This window comes from Pan troglodytes, chromosome 9 (assembly GCF_028858775.2).
Source record: "Pan troglodytes isolate AG18354 chromosome 9, NHGRI_mPanTro3-v2.0_pri, whole genome shotgun sequence".
NCBI classification, from domain to species: Eukaryota; Metazoa; Chordata; class Mammalia; order Primates; family Hominidae; genus Pan; species Pan troglodytes.
In genome coordinates this window covers 53539715-53558786 of record NC_072407.2, presented here as the reverse complement: position 1 = coordinate 53558786, position 19072 = coordinate 53539715, and the positions used below count along the sequence as shown (strand labels likewise).

The 19072-nt window shown below is 43.7% G+C and overlaps 1 pseudogene; it reads left to right on the top strand.

Annotated features, from left to right (window-relative positions):
* Positions 1-3843: 3843 nt before the first annotated feature.
* Positions 3844-19072, top strand: part of LOC107967335 (putative uncharacterized protein FLJ44672) — a 29307-nt pseudogene continuing 14078 nt past the window's right edge.

Sequence of the window (19072 nt, the reverse complement as noted above, 5' to 3'; positions counted from 1 at the left end):
ACTTTGGGAGGCCAAGGTGGGCAGATCACAAGGTCAGGAGATAGAGACCAACCTGGCTAACTAACATAGTAAAACCCCCTCTCTACTAAAAATAGAAAAAAATTAGCTGGGCGTGGTGGTGTGTGCCTGTAGTTCCAGCTACTTGGGAAGCTGAGGCTGGAGGTGGAGATTGCAGTGAGGTGAGATCAAGCCACTGCACTCCACTCCAACCTGGGTGACAGAGCAAGACTCCAGCTGAAAAAAAAAAAGTGTTAAATGTTTCTTTTAAAAGTACTTTAGGCTTGTTCTTCAGATTTGCCCAGTAACCTAAGTGAAATGCGTTCAATATGAAGTGGATATTGCTCAATTGTAGGGAACTTGTCCATAATGTACTTGAGAATGCAGATACAAATAAAAGAATGTCTGTGTCAAATTTTATCTTCCACAAATTGTCTTCTCTTCCACTTTCAGCTCAAGCTCTTGGACTCATTGAGGCAGTAAAAGTACCATATTCTGTGTTTCAATCAAACCCCGAGTTCCTATGTGTAGAAGGCTTGCCAGAGGGGATTCCCTTTCGAAGCCCTACCTGCTTTGGAATTCCATGACTTGAAGGTATCATCCGTGGGAGTAATAAAATGAAGTTTGTTGTTAAAAAGTAAGTTCTAAGCTGGGCATGGTGGCTCACACCTGTAATCCCAGCACTTTGGGAGGCTGAGGAGGGCAGATCACCTGAGGTCAGGAGTTCAAGACCAGCCTGGCCAACATGGTGAAACCCCGTCTCTACTAAAAATATAAAAAATTAGCTGGGCATCATGGCTGGCACCTGTAAACCCAGCTACTCAGGAGGCTGAAGCAGGAGAATCACTTGAAGCTGGGAGGCAGAGGCTGCTATGAACTGAGATCACAGCACTGCACTCCAGCCTGGGCAACAGAGTGAGACTCTGCCTCAACAGCAACAACAACAATAAAAAAGTAAGTTCTATTTGCCGCTGTAGTCATTTCTGGAATTAAAACAGTAAAATGACATTTCTACTAAAATGTTTTTCTAGCTAGAGGTGACAGGCTTGGCTGTAAGTCCTTGATGAAAAAGCCTGGCTCTGAACTGCAGTCCTGGCACTCTCCATAGCCCCTGCAGTCCCCCATCCTGTACTTAGCCGTCTTCATCAGTGCAAGAATAGTGACCACCGCCTCCACAGTGTTGAGAGGCACTATGTTGGCTCACAGTAGGCCTAAGTACTTGAATGTAGTTTAATTTGCTGGGTTTTATCTACTCTGTTATTCCTGGGTCAATCTTGTGAGTGATTAAATATTGATGATTGAGTTTCTTTTCTTTTTTTGTTTTTTGAGACAGAGTTTCACCCTTGTTGCCCAGGCTAGAGTCCAATGGCACAATCTCCACTCACTGCAACCTCTGCCTCCCGGGTTCAAGCAATTCTCCTGCCTCAGCCTCCTGAGTAGCTGGGATCACAGGCATGCACCACCATGCCTGGCTAATTTTTGTGTTTTTAGTAGAGACAGGGTTTCACCAAGTTAGTCAGGCTGGTCTCAAACTCCTGAACTTAGGTGACCCAACCACCTCGGCCTTTCAATGTGCTGGGATTACAGGTGTGAGCCACCACACTGGGCCTGATGTGATGATTGAGTTTCTTACTATATCTATGTTTCTGCAGAATTTTAGTGGCTGAAGAAAGTACACTAGTGTTAATTTTCTTTTTCATGAAGTAATTTACTCTTCATATAATTACTTACCAGTCATGGGAAGGAAAAATCAGGGTTTTTGTCCACAATAATAGGAATTATTGTCACATTGCAGGGTGACCCTGCGAACTCCTTTTGGAAAAATCCCTCATCATATCACAACTGTTTTACTAGCTGTGAGACCACTATTGTACTGGCTACTGTAACATTTTTTTGGTTTTCTTTCTTGACTTGAACTAATTATTTCCTACTTGCCTCCTGTAATGGCTAGTAAAATAAACACTAAAGGTAAGAGATTACATGTACTTCCTATGATATTTCACTGCATTAAGACATACTTTATCAGCATTTTTTAAATCATACAGAATCATTGGCCAATATCTTTGTGGGACTTGCAGTTAGTTTTTTGGCTTTTTAAGGTATTTTATTTAATGGACCTCTTTTTCTTTTTTTTTTTTAAAAAAAACAGCATTTGATTGGAAATGTCACATTTGCAATCCCACTTTATTCATGTTTCCACGGCTTTTTTGAGCCACCTGTGGAGGATTCCACTACAAGTTTAATTCTGCAGGTTTGTTTGAAAAGAGTCAAACTGTATGAATGTTAATACTCTTATAAAGCATCTTCTTCTGTATTTTTTTTCCTACAATATACTAAGGTAATTCTGTGCTCATTTTACAACTTTCAGTCCCCAAAAAGACGATGAAGCCCTGAGAGTAATGAAAAGATTCCTGAAATTGAGGTCACTGTGGAAGGTAAGGGCCAGTCCTTGGCATGTTTCTGTTGATTCTCCAGTTTAATAGTTATGTCAGTTTACTAGCTATGTGTTTATACAGATGAAGTTAACCAAACTAGTTTTACATGTGAACAGCTACCTTTGGTAAAGCTAAATTTCTGAATGTTTTTAATTAAAATTTTCCAAATCATTAACAGAAAATAAATAACTTGGATCACATCATAAACTGCACTCAAGAAAATCCCTAAAATGCTTTTCCTTTATTACAACAAATAAGAGTGCAGAGGATGACATGGAATGTTTCTTGATCTTTTGCCCTCTTTGTTTTTTCTGTTCTTTTAAGGAAAGAAAGTTTAGGGGTAGTTTAAACAGCAGTGCCTGGAATGAAAGTATTTCCTACAACACCCTCTAATGTACTTCCTTTTCTCTATGCCCATAGGGTCTCCAGGATTCTCACCTTTCATGTTTACAATATTAAAATACTTCACACAATACCAAAGACAGTTCCCAACCAACTGTCAAATATGGATATTTCTTCCATTTCCTCGTGAATGCAAAAGGAAATACCTGCATTAGGATCATCTTTTTTTTTTTTTTTTTTTTTTGGGTGGGGGGGTGGGTGTAGAGATTAGGGCTATAGGAATAATGTTAACCAGGAATAACTTGACGATTGTTTGCTGCTGCAGCCAGTGTGATTTTCCAAATAGGGAGATGCCTGTTTTTCTCACATAAAATTAATTGTGCTGGTAGGCTGAGGCTGACATTGGTTCAGTTGCTCAAACATGGCAAGACTGGCTTCCCTGTGCTTCTCTTCACTTTCCTTTCTGGTGCACGGTGGTGGAGGGAGCTCCTGTCATCATGTCTCCATCCAAGCAGGACATAAATAAGTAAAGAAAATGCAGCGTGAGCCCTGCCTGCACCCATGGTCAGGGCTTTTTTTGAATCCTAGCACAATTTTGCATAAGTCTCTTGGTTTTAAAAAAAGATGAATTTAAAATAATAAAATGAAGCACAAACTCTGAGGCCAAAGTGATAGGATTTAAATCTGCACTCTGCCACTTAGGAAAATTACTTAAATTCTCTGTTCTTCAGGTTGCACACCTGTAAAATGGCAGGGAGGAAAATAATATTTGACTCATTGTTTTTAAAAACAGATTTTTTTTTTTTTCGTCTGAGACAGAGTTTTGCTCTTGTTGCCCAGGCTGGAATGCAGTGGTGCGATCTCGGCTCACTGCAACCTCTGCCTCCCAGGTTCAAGTGATTCTCCTGCCTCAGCCTCTCGAGTAGCTGGGATTAAGTCACTCACTACCATACCCAGCTAATTTTTTGTATTTTGAGTAGAGGCGGGGGTTTCACCATGTTGGCCAGGCTGTTCTCAAACTCCTGACCTCAGGTAATCTGCCCGCCTCAGCCTCCCAAAGTGCTAGGATTACAGATGTGAGCCACCGCACCTGGCTGAGATGTTATTTCTTTAATAAACAACTGCTATCATTTCAGACCACTTGCTATTTAGGCACTTGGGAATTTTTTCACTAGAAGTCATGTAAAGAAAGAAGATGGGCATTTGTAATGGATTTAGCATTCATCATTTGACTGCATGACTGACCCCCAGAGCTATGATTTTACTAATGAATTTTTCAGAAACCACTTAGCTAGGAACAGAGCCTAACCAGCCACCCACCCTCACCATTCAGTGCTCTTTTGTTGTTCTGTTTCTCCTCAAACTTTGTTACTCTCACAAAGTGATAAAAACTTGCATTTCTTTTCTTTCCTTTTTAGAGACAGGGTCTTGCTCTGTCACTCGGGCTGCAGTGCAGTGGTGTGATCATGGCTTGCTGTAGCTTCAAACTCCTGGGTTCAAGCAATACTCCCACCTCAGCCTCCCAAGGAGCTGGGACTACAGATGTACAAGAGCATGCAAAGCTAATTTTATTTTATTTTATTTTTTTATTTTTATTATTTATTTTTGAGATGGAGCTTTTTTGTTTGTTTGTTTTAGAGATGGCCTCACTGTGCTTCCCAGGCTGCTCTCAAACTCCTGGCGTCAAGAAATCCTCATGCCTTGGCTTTCCAAATTGCTGGAATTATAAGTAGGAGCTACCATGCCTGGCATCTGCTAGTCCTGTGTTCTCTAGTGTTCTCTTTACTTTTTGGTAGCCCATCTCTCATTATGCTGTTGCCCTGTTATAATAATTTTTTTATTTTAAATTTTACCACTTTAAACTTTTGAGTGGTTTATATCCCCTGATTGGGCTCCTACAAATACAGAATTGATGCTAGGAAGGGTCCCAGGAGCCAGACCCACACACATGGGATTTGGGCATAGGTTTGGTTATCCAAGGGGCAGTGCTGAGCTCCTTACCAATGGGAAATGGGATGCTGGTGATTTCCAGAAAGTGACCTCACAATGACTCAAGCTATCACTTACTGTTGATTGTGATGAAATGCCAGCTGAGGCATATGCCTTGGGAGCTAAGTGGTTGCTGCACTTGACCACTATGAAGACTGGTGTGGGAAGGGTCCTTTTCGATGCACTTGAACAGGGCCCCCTAATCCCTGGATCACAGGCCTGTATTGGGCCACACAGCAGGTGAGCAGCAGATGGCTGAGTGAAGCTTCATCTGTATTTACAGCCACTCCCCACATTACTGCCTGATCTCTGTCTCCTGTCAGGTCAGTGGCAGCTTTAGATTCTCATAGGAGCACGAATCCTATTGTGAACTGTGCATGTGAGGGATCTAGCTTGCTCTGTCCTTATGAGAATCTAATGCCTGATAATCTGTCACTGTTTCCCATCACCCCGAGATGGGACTGTCTTGTTGCAGAAAAACAAGCTCAGGACTCCCACTGATTCTACATTATGGTGAGTTATATAATTATTTCATTATGTACTACAATGTAATAATAATAGAAATAAAGTACACAATAAATGTACGTTGCTTGAAACATTCCAAAAACTGACCCACTTCCCCCAGTCTGTGGAAAAATTTTCTTCCACAAAACTGGTCCCTGGTGCCAAAAAAATTGGGGACTGCTGCACTTGAGCACTTACAGAGAGAAAAACAAAAAGCTCAAGTCTTTACCTCTTAGCGTAAGTCATGGTCTAGGATCCAGAGAGCTTCCAGGATAGCCCGAACACAATTCCTTATTTCTTGCATCTGTAGGGCTGATATTATTGAAAATCAAACACAAACTTAAATGTGTAGATTGCTGAATTGCAATGACAGTTGAATTCATTGTGTCACCAAGGTACTTATGAGAACATTAGGGCACTAATAGGTGAAGAATGGGATTTTTTTTTTTTTTTTGAGACAGTCTCCTTCTGTTGCCCAGGCTGGAGCTCAGTTGTGTGATCTCAGCTCACTGCAGTCTAAACCTCCCAGGCTCAAGTTATCCCCCCACCTCAGCCTCTGGGGTAGCTGGGACCACAGGTATAAGCTACCACACCCAGCTAATTTTTGTGTTTTTTGTAGAGATGTGGTTTCACCACATTGCTCAGGCTGGTATCAAACTCCTGGGATCAAGCTGTCCACCCCCCTTGGACTTCCAAAGTTTTGAGATTACAGGCAGGAGCCACCATGCCTGGCCTTATTCTCTTTTACACTGGTTTATTGTAAGGGCCTCCAGTTGTCTTCCTGACTTCTAGGCTTGCTCACTTCAGCCTGTTCACTGAAGCCAGAGAAATTCTCCTAAAAGGCAAATTTGGGTCAAAATGGTCCTTGATTAAAACCTGCTGGTGACTTCCCATTGCCTTTAAGACAAAGTCCAAATTAATTTGGCCACAGGACCTGGTAAGAGCTGGCTTCCACTCACCTTCCCAGTTTTATCCTGCACCACCCTCCCCATATCCCTACCCTGCAGCCACATGGAATGTCAGTTTCCTTGGGGGACTTTATTGGTCCTTCAGGAAACCCTTTCCCTACCCCCGTCATCAGTCTTTAACCCTCATTTTTGCTCATCTTTAGCCTCAGCTGAGATGTCTTACCCCACTCTATGATGCAACAAGAAACCCCTTGGGAGCGTTTCAGTCCCACTCTATACTTCTGTCATTGTGCTCATCACAGTCTGGTAAGTGTTAGCATACGACTCCTATATTAGTCCATTTTCCATTGCTATAAGGAAACACCTGAGGCTGGGTAGTTTATAAAGAAAAAGGTTCATTTGGCTCACAGTTCTGCAGACTATACAAGTAGCAAGGTTCCAGGCCAGGCGCAGTGGCCCACACCTGTAACCCCAGCACGCTGAGACGCTGAGGCAAAAGGATTGCTTGATCCCAGAAGTTTGAAACAAGCCTGGGAAACATGGTGAGACCGTGTCTCTACTAAAAATAAAAAAAAATAGCCAGGTATGATGGTACACTAATGCATGCCTGTGGTCCCAGCTACTTTGGAGGCCAAGGTAGAAAGATCTGGGAAAGTGCTGGGGTTACAGGCATGAGCCACCACATCTGGCCAGTTAATTTTCTATTACTGGCTCAATGTAAAGGCTGCATCTCAGGAACAGCCAATGAAAGAGATGCACAGGGTAAGGTAAGTGGGGAGGGGCACTTCCATTCCCTCTGTTTGGCACCCTACCCTCCCAGCACCTCCTTGTGTTCAGCAACCTGGAAGCTCTCCAAACCCTATTGTTTAGGGTTTTTATGGAGGCATGATTGATAAAATCATTGGCCATTGGTGGTTAAATTAATCTCCAGCCCCTTTTGCCTCCTGGAGTTCAGTGGGTGAGGCTGAAAGTTCCAAGCCTCAAAAAATGTGGTTGGGGCTGGACGCAATGTCTCAGCCTGTAATCCCAGAACTTTGGGAGGCCAAGGTGGGTGGATCACTTGAGGTCAGGGGTTCATGACCAGCCTGACCAACATGGTGAAACCCCATCTCTACTAAAAAACAAAAATTAGCTTGGTGTGGTGGCAGGCGCCTGTATGTAGTCCCAGCTACTCTGGAGGCTGAGGCAGGAGAATGGCTTGAACCCAGGAGGCAGAAATTGCAGTGAGCCCAGATTGCACCACTGCACTCCAGCCTGGGCGATAGAGCCAGACTCCATCTCAAGAAAAAAAAAAAAGTTGAAAAAAAAATTAGCCAGGTGTTGTGGCATGCACCTGTAGTCTCAGCTCCTAGGCAGGCCAAGGCAGGAGGATTGTTTAAGCCTGAGAGGTTGAGATTGCTGTGAGCTATGATTGCACCACTGTACTCCATGCTGGGCAATAGAGCAAGACCCTGTTTAAAAAGATAGAAAGAAATGAGCATGATGGGAATGGGGACAGATGGCAATGTTAAGTAGAGTGGTAATAAATGAAAACTGAGCAAATTTTGAAGCAGGTGATGGAGCTGGCCAGGGTGCTGAGGGAAGAGCATTGTAGGCTGAATCAACAGGATAAAGGCATTAGGAGGAAACTCCCTGGTGTGTATGAGGCTCTGGAAGGAGGCCAGTGGAGCAAAGAGATAGAGGGAGAGAGGTAGTGGAGGAGCCAGGGCTGGGCTGGGATCAGTACAGATCACATAAGCCCTGGGAGGCTGTTGGTGTGGCTTTGGCTTTTACTCTGACTAAAATGGGAACCGCAGAGTGGTTCTGAGCAGAGAGACAACATGATCTGTCTCCTGATTTAAAAGCACCCCCTGGCTGCTGAGTTGAGAAAGACTGTGGGAAGATTTGGGTAGAAGCATGGGGGCCAAGCTGTGGCAGCATCCAGGTGGGAGATGGTATTGGTCCTGACCAGGGTCATGGTGGTGGTGAGAGATGGTCAGAGCCTGAATACACGTTGAAGTCAGTCAACAGGATTTCCTGGCAGACTGGATGTGAACTGTGAGAGAAGGCAGGAGTCAAGGTTGAGTTTGAGTCTAATTGAATTATTAAGTAATTAAAAAAAAAAAACAGTACTGCCTTTCCCAGTCCTACCAAGTAAAGGATGCAAGACTAAAGAAATCTCAAGTCAGGCCAGGTGCAGTGGCTCACACCTATAGTTCCAACAGCTTGACAGGCAGAGATGGGAGTATGTTTAAGGCCATGAGTTGGAGAGCAACCTGGGCAACATAGCAAGACCTCCTCTCTACAAAAATAAAAGAAAGAAATTTAATAAAATAAAATAAATATAGCTGGGCCTGGTGGTGTGTACCTATGGCCTCAGTTACTCAGGAGGCTGAGGTAGGCAGATCTCTTGAGGCTAGGAGTTTGAGGCCAGCTTGGGCAACATAGCAAGAGTTCTCTCTCTACAAAAGTAAAAAAAAAAAAAAAAATAGCACTACATGATAGTACTTGCCTGTATTCCCAGATTCTGGGGCATCTGAGGCAGGAGCATCTCTTGAGCCCAGTTGGTCAAGGCTGCAGTTAGCTATGATTATATCACTGCACTCCAGCCTGGGTGACAGAGTGGGACCCTGTCTCAAAATACAAATACAAATGAAATGAAATCTCAAGTCAGACCAATCCCTTCTAGGCTATGCAGACCTTGCAACTGCATAGCCACATGATCGAGTTTATGTGGCTGTGGATGAGGAGACCTCTGTCCAGTTGTTGTTGGCTATATAATCAGTTTATTTTTAAATATAGTAATCCAGTATATTTCCTCATACTTGATCGTCTCAGATATGTGTGGATTTTTAAATTCTCCTTGGAAGAGGTTGTAACATCTTATTGGCTCCATCATTCCATAATTTTTTTATCTGATCAGTTTTTAATAAGATCACAATTGATATTACACTACCTAATCAGTTTTAATTAATGAGAAAATGAAATTGTGTTGTTTGCACTTTATCCAAGATTGGTGTCACATTGGCTAAATCAAATCAACACAAATGCAAAATTAGAGCTTCTTTATCATGAAACACTATGTGATTCTTGAAGAAGATGCCATTTCTTCTTCTTCTTCTTTTTTTTTTTTTTTTAGATGGAGTCTTGCTTTTGTCACCCAGGCTGGAGTGCAATGGTGTGATTTTGGCTCACTGCAACCTCCGGCTGCTGGGCTCAAGCAGTTCTCCTGCCTCAGCCTCTTGAGTAGCTGGGATTACCCAGCTAATTTTTGTATTTTTAGTAGATACAGGGTTTCACCATGTTGGCCAGGCTGGTCTCGAACTCTTGACCTAAGGTGAACTGCCTGCCTCGGCCTCCCAAAATGTAGAGATTACAGGTGTGAGCCACCATGCCCGGCCTCCTTTTCTTTTTTGTAGTCTTTAATAAACAGCTGCTATAGTTGCAGACTTGCTGTTCAGGCTCTTAGGAATTTTTCACTAGAAGGCATGTAAAGAAAGACCATGAGCATTTGTAATGAATTTAGCATTCATTCTTTGACTGTGTGGTTATCCCCAGAGCTGTAACTTTACTAATAAATTTTTTAGAAGCTGATTAGCTAGCAAATGAGCCTAACCAGCCACTCACCTTCATTATTCAGCGCCCTTTTATTCTTGTCTATTTCCCCGCAAACTTGGCTACACTCACAAAGTGATAAAAACTTGCATTTCTCTTCTTTCCTTTTTAGAGACAAGGTCTTGTTCTGTCACCCAGGCTGCAGTACAGTGACATGATCACGAATCACTGTAGCTTCAAACTCCTGGGCTCAAGCAATCCTCCCATGTCAGTCCCCCAAGTAGCTGGGACTACAGACATGTGCCACCATGCCCAGCTAATTTTTTAATTTTTTTTATCATAGAGACAGGATCTTGCTAGATTGCTCAGACTGGGCTCAAACTTCTGACCTCAAGTGATCCTCCTGCTTCAGCCTCCCAAACTGCTGGGATTACAGGCAGGCATGACCACCTGTGCCCAGCCCCTTATTATTATTATTTAAAATAGTAGCTTTATTAAAATATGATTCACATACCGTTCACTTTATTTATTGAAATCTGAAATTCAGTAGGTTTTAGAGTATTCCCAGAGCTGTGCATCAATCACCACAGTCACTTTTAGAATCTTTCATTACCCTATAGAGAAAACCACACTCCTTATCCACTACCTCCTACTCCCCTCCACCTGCCTTGGCCCCCAGTCTTTGGAAACCATTGATGCATTTTTTTGTCACTATAGACTTGTCTAATCTGGACAAATAGATTTGTATAATATGTGATCTTTTGTGGCTTTTTTCCCTCTTAGCACAATGTTTTCAAAGTTCCTTTATGTCATAGTGTGTATCAATATTTCATTCCTTCTATGGCTGAATAATATTCCATGGTAGAGACACACTGCATTTTGTTTATCTGTTCATCAGTTGGTGGACATTTGGGTTGTTTCCATGTATTGGCCATTACAAATAATGCTGCTATGAGGATTGCTGTACAAGTTTTTGTGTGGACATATATTTTTATTTCTCTGGGATATGTCTTGGAGTGAAATTGTTGCATTATATAATGACTGTACATTTAGCCTTTTGAGAAACTGCCAGACTGTTTTCTAAAGTGGCTACACCAGTTGGGTGCGATGGTTCACACCTGTAATCCCAGCTACTCAGGAGGCTTAGTTGGGAGGATGGCTTGAACCCATGAGTTCAATACCAGCCTGGGCAAGATAATGACACTCTGTCTTGATTTAAAAAAATCCAATAAAAATGACAAGAAAAGAAATACCCAAAGTGGTTACACGATTTTATGTTCCCACCAGTAATGTATGTGGGTTCCAATTCCTCCACATCTTCACTGACATTTTTTTTCTAGATAGGGGCTTGCTCTGTCTCTCAGGCTGCAGCACAGTGATGCCATCACAGTTCACTATAGCCTTGACCTCCCAGGCACAAGTGATTCTCTCACGTCAGCCTCCTGAGTAGCTGGGAATTACAGGTGCATGCCACCATGCCTGGCTAATTTTTTTTTACTTTTTTGTAGTCATGGGTTTTACCATGTTGGCTAGGCTGGTCTCATACTCCTGGCCTCAAGTGATCTGTCCACCTCACCCTCCCAAAGTTCTGGAAACTAGGCTGAGCCACTGTGCCTGGCCTTCACCATTTGTTATCTTTTTTTTTTCTTTATACCTTAAGGCAGTATAAGAACAAGTGTCTTCAATTATTCTAAACAAAAATATAATCCCAGGGCATTGGGAGGGTGAGATAGGAAGATCTCTTGATGCCAGGAGTTTTTGTTTTGTTTTGTTTTTGTTTTTTTGTTTTTTGAGACAGAGTCTCACTCTGTCGCCCAGGGTAGAGTGCAGTGGCACAATCTGGGCTCACTGCAACCTCTGCCTCCCAGGTTCAAGTGAATCTTCTGCCTCAGCCTCCCGAGTAGCTGAGATTACAGGAACATGCCACTACTGCCTAGCTAATTATTGTACTTTCAGTGCACATGGGGTTTCACCATGTTGGTCAGGCTGGTCTCAAACTCCTGACCTCAGGTGATCTGCCTGCCTTGACCTCCCAAAGTGCTGGGATTACAGTCATGAGCCCTCATCACCAGCCTGATGCCAGGAGTTTTAGACCAGCCTTGGCAACTTAGCAAGACTTCATCTCTACAGAATATTGAAATATTAGCTGGATGTGGTGATGCCTGCCTATGGTCTCTCTTGTTTTTTTTTTTTTTTTTTAAAGCTTTTGAGACATGTTCTGTCTCTGTCACCCAGGCTGGAGTGCAGTGGTGTGATCATGGCTCACTGAAGCCTGAAACTCCTGGGATCCAGTGATCAATCCTCCCACCTCATCCTACCAAGTAGCAGGGACCACAGGGGCATGCCACCTGGGTCTTGCTATGTTGCCCAGGCTGGTGTTGAGCTCCTGGCCTCAAGCAATCCTCTCACCTTGGCCTCCCAAAGTGCAAGGATTAGAGGTATGAGCCACCATGCCTGGCCCCTACCCTGCCTATTTGAGAACCGAAAGGAGGATCCAAATTCTCCTTAGCTCAACTCGAGCCATTTCCCGATTGCTTCATCAGCAAGGAGCTGGTTATTGGGCTGTCCAGGCCTCCCAAGCCACACAGAAATGAGGTGAGGGAGTTTTCCTGCTGCTCCACTCTGTGAGGAGTTAGGGGATGATGTTTACTCATTTGCAGAGAGAGATGCTTTGTAGGCACCTTAGTATGGAGGGAATCCTGATTCCAATGTCCTGGTTTCTTTTAGAAACAGGACCTTGCTGTGTCACTCAGGATGGAGTTCAGTGGTCCTATCATGGCTCATTGTAGCCTCAAACTCCCAGGCTCAAGTGATCCTACCACTTCAGCCTTCCCAATAGCTGGGACTACAGGTAAGCGCTGGGACTACAGGTAAGCACCGTGACACTCAGTGAATTTTTCTTTTTTTTTTTTTTTTGGTAGACATAGGGCCTCACTATGTTGTCAGGGCTGGCCTTGAACTCCTGCACTCAGAGGAATTTCCTGCCTTGGCCTCCAAAAGTGTTGGTATTACAGGCATGAGCCGTTGTACCCGCCGTCTCTGGTTCTTAACCTTCTGCCTCCCTCTTCCACATTTAAAGAAAGCTTGATATTACATGGGCTCTTCCAGATACTCCAGGATAATCTTGTTTTAAGATCAGCTGATTAGCAACATTAATTCCATCTGTACTCTTAATTCCCCCTTCCTATGTAATTGTGCTGTGTAACATAGGACATGAGCAATTGGTGGGGGGTGGGGGGTGGGGTCATTACTTTGGCCACCACAGTAACTGTTTTGTGCCAGGTACTGAGCTAAGAACTGTTGAATTAAACATGAATAACCCATACTCCCTAATCTCCATCCATTCATGGGAGGAGCACCTCACCTCTCATGCTCCTGAGAATCTGGAGAGTCAAGGAAGGCTTCCAGGAGGGGGTGATGCCAAAGCAGACAAGTGACAGAGGACCCAAAGCTATCCAGGAAGAGAGCAGAGGTTTAAGGAGAAGTATATTCTAAGCAGAGGGTATCACTCACTTCAGAGACTCCCAGAGGAGAAAGAGTGTGGATTTCATAAGAGCAGGATTCAGCTCATTATGAGAATCTAATGCCTGATTCATGGGGCACATGAGGCTCAGTTGGACTCCACAGCAGGTAAAATGGAGAGGGGCAAGCAGTGAGGCTGCCTTGCAAGGCAGGGCAGAACAGGGGCTGTTAAGGAGTTTGGATTTAATCCCCAAGACAAGGAGAAGTGATGTAAACTTTGGAGTAACGTGATGAGATTAATGGATTAGAGACATGGCTCAGGCTGCTGTGTGGAGAAGGCACCAGGGGGAGCAGATGGCTCAGCGGGTGTGCTGGGACCTAAAGCAGGGGACACACTGAGTTTAGGGAGAGGTTTTTAAAATAGAAGAAGTTTGAGTAATTTAAATGATGGTGGGAAGGGGCTAAAAGTGGGGGATAGTTTAAAGATACAGGGAAGTGGGAGGAAGAACTGACAAGTGAGGTTCCAGAGAGGGGAGGAGAAGAGGAGATCCCCATAGGGGGATTAGCACTTTCTTTTCTTTTCTTTTTCTTTCTAAGACAGGGTCTCTGTCGCCCAAGCTGGAGTGCAGTGGCATGATTTTGGCTCACTGTAGCCTAGACTTCCCAGACTCAAGGGATCCTTCCACCCTAGATGCCCAAGTAGCTGGAACTACAGATGTGCACCACCACCACACCTGGCTAATTTTTTTTTCTTTTTTTTGGTAGACACAGGGTCTCACTATGTTGCTCAGACTGGTCTCCAACTCCTGGCCTCAAGCGATCCTCCTGCCTAGGCTTCCCAAATTGCTGGGATTACAGGCATGAGACACCATGCCTGGCCTCTGCTAGTTCTGTATTCTCTAGAGTTGTCTTTACTTTGTGCTAGTGTGTCCCTCATTATGCTAATTCTCTGTTAAAATTAATACTTTTTTTTGAGATGGAGTTTCACTCGTTGCCCAGGCTGAAGTGCAATCGCACGATCTTGGCTCACTGCAACCTCCACCTGCTGGGTTCAAGCGATTCTCCTGCCTCAGCCACCCGAGTAGCTGGGATTACAGGTATGTGCCATCACGCCCAGCTAATTTTGTGTTTTTAGTAGAGACGTGGTTTCTCCATGTTGGTCAGGCTGGTCTCGAACTCCTGACCTCAGGTGATCCACCCACCTCTACTTCCCAAAGCACTGGGATTACAGACATGAGCCACTTCACCTGGCCAAAATTAATACTTTTTATATTAAATTTACATATATATTTTTTCTTTCTTTTTTCTTTTTTTTTCTTTTTGGATACCAGGTCTCATGCTGTCAGCCAGGCTGGAGTGCAGTGGCACAATCTCTGCTCACTGCAACCTCCACCTGCCAGGCTCAAGCAGTTCTCCTGCCTCAGCCTCCCGAGTAGGTGGGATTATAGATATGTACCACCACACCTGGCTAATTTTTGTGTTTTTTGTAGAAATGGGGTTTCACCATGTTTCCCAAGCTGGTCTCAAACTCCTGAGCTCAAAGTGATCCACCCGCGTTGGCCTCCCAAAGTGCTGGGATGACAAGTGTGAGCCACTTTGCTCATTCTAGTTTAAACTTTTGAGTGGTTTGTGTCTCCTGATTGGACTCCTACAAATACAGAATTTATGCTAGGAAGGGTCCCAGGAGATAGACCCACACAGATGGAATTTGGGCATAGGTTCGGTTATCCAAGGAGCAGTGCTAAACTCCTTGCCAATGGGACATGGGATGCTGGTAATTTCCAGGAAGTGACCTCACAATGACTCAAGCTATCACTTACTGTTGATTGTGATGAAATGCCAGGTGAGGCATAAGCCCTGTGAGCTTAGGGTTGCTACACTTGACCACTGTGGCAGTCAAGATGACTCTGAAGAATGGCATGGGATGGATCCTTTTGAATGCACTTGAGCAGGGATCTCCAACCACAGGGTCACAGAGCCGGAGGTGAGCAACAGGTGAATGAGGGGAAACTTCTTCTGTATTTCTAGCCCTCCCATCACTTGCATGACCACCTAAGCACCATGTCCTGTCAGATCAGCAGCAGCATTAGATTCTCCTAGGAGCATGAACCCTGTTATGTGCATGTGAGGGATCTAGGTTTCACTCTCCTTATGAGAATCTAATGCCTGATGATTTGTCACTGTCTCCCATCACCCTAGATGGACAGTCTAGCTGAAGGAAAACAAGCTCAGAGATCCCACTGATTCTGCATTATAGTGAGTTGTAGAATTATTTCATTATATATTACAGTGTAATAATAATAGAAATAAGTACACAATATATGTAATGTACTTGAATCATCCTGAAATCATTTCCTTCACCCCCAGTCTGTGGAAAAATTGTCTTCCACACAGTCACTCTGTTTTTTTTTTTGGTAGAGACAGGGCCTTAATATGTTGCCCAGGCTGATCTCAAACTGCTAGCCTCGAGTAATATATCCCTCTCAGCCTCCCAAAGTGTTGAGATTATAGGCATAAGCCACCATGCTCAACCAAGACTGAATTTTTTAAACCAAATAAAAATTAAGTGAGATTACCTGAGCCCAGGTGGTTGACACTGCAGTGAGCCCTGATTGCACCACTGCACTCCAGCCTAGGTGACAGAATGAGACTCTGTCTCAAAAAATTAAAATAAAATAAAATAAAATAAAGTACAAATTAATCCTTTATGACATTCCCAGTAACTTTCCCTCCTAAGTGTTCCCCAAAGCCTTTTAATTTTGTTAAATTTTCACATACCATTTAAAACGTTTAAGAACGTATGTCTGTCTGTGTCATCCCTCTATTTCAAAAGAATGTCTTTTTGTCACTCTCAGCTGGATCTACCATGAAAGACTTCAGAGTCCAGGAAGAGAGACTGACTGGGCAACATGTTATTCAGGTACAAAAAGGCTTGGAATATGACTCAAAAATGATCAAATAATAGTGCATGCATCATATGCAATGGGAAGCTTTTCTGGAGTGTGAGAGAAGCTTCCAGTTAAGGTGACCTTTGAAGCCAAGTCCTGAAAGGTGAGGAAGAGTTGTATGAGAGTGGGTATGAGAGTGGGGAGGGAAGGGGGAGGTGGAGGGATGGGATGGAGTGAGCTGCCCAGGCAGGGAAACCAGCACTGTAAAGACCTGAACAATGAAGATGGCACTTTTTTTCAGGAAATGGTGAATTAAGTTTGACAGGAATGCTTTGTAGAGACAGTAATTTGCTTGTATGGAATTTTGCCTGAGAGACCCCATTACAGTTTCTAATCTTTTGATGTTATCATCCATCACTGTCCTTGTCAAATGATTTAGAATAGGTATAATGATCACAATAACACCAAGTGTAATATCTTATTAATTCTCACAAAATCACAGGTAGGTGCCACAGTTATCCCCATTTTATGAATGAAATGATGAAGACTTAGGGATAATGAGTGATTTGCGCAAGCTCACTTGGATATTAAGACTGAGTCAAATGGTGGATCTCTTCTGACTTCAATGCTTGCTTTGTTCATGAGCACCACATATTGCCTCTCCTGTGCAGTTAAGCAGGTAGACAGGTGAAAGAAAAGTCCATGTTTGTCTCTACTTACACATTTCTGATTGAATGTGTGTATGGAGTTTCTACACCGAATTCTCCAGTGTTCTGGATATTAACTGGGTATTCCACAATTTTATTCTGACACTACCTAGAGTTAACACAGACCCCACAGGTTAGGAGCTCAGTCCCATAAGACTATCCTCACTTCAGATGCCAATGGCAAGTCCTAGGTTGTCACCTGTACTTTTGACCAACCTGTTACAAATCAGGGGTTCCCCTGACCCTCTTCTTGGGTTTAATAATTTGCTAGAACAGTTTACAGAACTCAGAACAACAGTTTATTTTCTTTTTCTCTGAGAGACAGGTTCTCATTTTGTTGCACAGGCTGGGTGTGCAATGGTGAAGTTATAGCTCACTGCAGCATCAACTGTCTGGGCTCCAGTGGTCCTCCCACCTCAGCTTCCCTAGTAGCTGAGACTACATGCCTCTACCACCACATCTGGCTAATTTCTTTTATTTTTTGTAGAGATGGGGTCTTGTTGTGTTGCCCAGTCTGGCCACAAATTCCTGGGCTCAAGTGATCCTCCCACCTCAGCCTCTTAAAGTGCTGGGATTACAGATGTGAGCCACCGTATCTGGCCATTCATTTCTTATTACTGGTTCATTGTAAAGGATATATCTCAGAAACAGTCAATGAAAGACACATACTTGCTGGATGTGGTGGTTCATGCCTGTAATTCCGGCACTTTGGGAGGCCAAGGTGAGGGGATTACTTAAACTCAGGAGTTTGAGACCAGCCTGGGCAACATGGTGAAAACCTGTCTCTACAAAAAAGTTTTAAAAAAATAGAAATAAATAACCAGGTGCGATGTTGTGCACCTATTATTCCAGCTACTAGGAAAGCTGAGCCGAGAGGACTCCTTGAGCTGGGGACTGGGGAGGCTTAGGTTGCAGTGAGCTGAGATTGTGCTACTGCACTCCAGCCTGGACAAATAGCCAGACCCTGTCTCAAAAGAAAAGAAAGATGCCCAGGGCAAGGTAAGTTAGGAGGGGCACAGATCTCCCATGCCCTCTGTTGAACATGCCACCTTCCCAGCATCTCCTGTGTTCAGCAAGCCCAGAAGCTCTGCAAACCCCATTCAGGGTGTTTATGGAGGCTGTATTATGCAAGCATGATGATTGATAACATCTTTGGCCATTGGTGATTAAGTCAATCTTCAGCCTCTCTTCCTCCTGGAGTTCAGTGCATAAGGCTGAAAGTTCCAAGCATCTAATCATGTGGTTGCCCCCAAAGTTCTTAGAGGCTCTTGTGTTAGAAACCTGGGACCAAGATTAAATATTAAAAACAAAAGATGCTCCTATCATGTCTATCACTGAGGTCTTTGTAAGAGCTTTAGAAGCTCTGTGCCAGGAACCAGGGACAGAGATTAAATATGTATTTCTTTTCTTTTCTTTTTTTGAGACAGAATCTCCCTCTGTTATCCAGGAGGTCATATGATCTCAGGAGATCATAGCTCACTATAGCTTTGACCTCCTGAGATCAAGCCATTCTCCCACCTCAGCCTCCCAAGTAGCTGGGACTACACATGCATGTCACCCATGCCCAGCTCATTTTCATAGAGATGAGATTTAGTTATGTTGCCCAGGCTGATCTCAAACTCCTGGGATAAAGTGATCATCTCACCTCAGCCTCTCAAGTAGCTGGAACTACAGATGCACACCACCATGTCTGGCTAATATTTATTCTTATTTTTTTTCTAGAGGTGGGGTCTCACTATGTTGTTCAGGCTAGTTTCAAATTTTGGGCTTCAAGTGTTTCTCCTGCCTTGACCTCCCAGTGTTGGGATTATGGGTGGGAGCCACCATGCCCAGCAATCACAAGGATCTTTATAAAAGAAAGAGGGTCGGAGAATCAGAATTGGAGCAGGAGATGTGATGATGGAAGCAGAGTTCAGAGAGGGAGATTTGAAGATGCATTACTTCTGGCTTTGAAGATGGAGTCAGGGGCCATGATCCAAGAATGTGGGTGGCTTCTAGAAGCTGGAAAAGCTAAGGGAAGACTTTAGAGTCTCCAGAAGGAATGCAGCCCTGCTGACACCTTGACTTTAGCCTTAATAGACTTATTTTGGGCTTCTGGCCCCCAGAACTGTAAGATGGTAGATTTGTGGTGTTTTAAGCCACTAAATATAGGAAACTGCAAACTGTTGCAGCAGCAAGAAAAAATGAACATGTAGCCAGTCATGGTGGCTAATGCCAGTAATCCCAGCACTTCAGGAATTTAGACAGGAGGATCACTTGAGGCCAGGAGTTCAAGACCAGCCTGGGCAACATGGAGAGACCTTGTC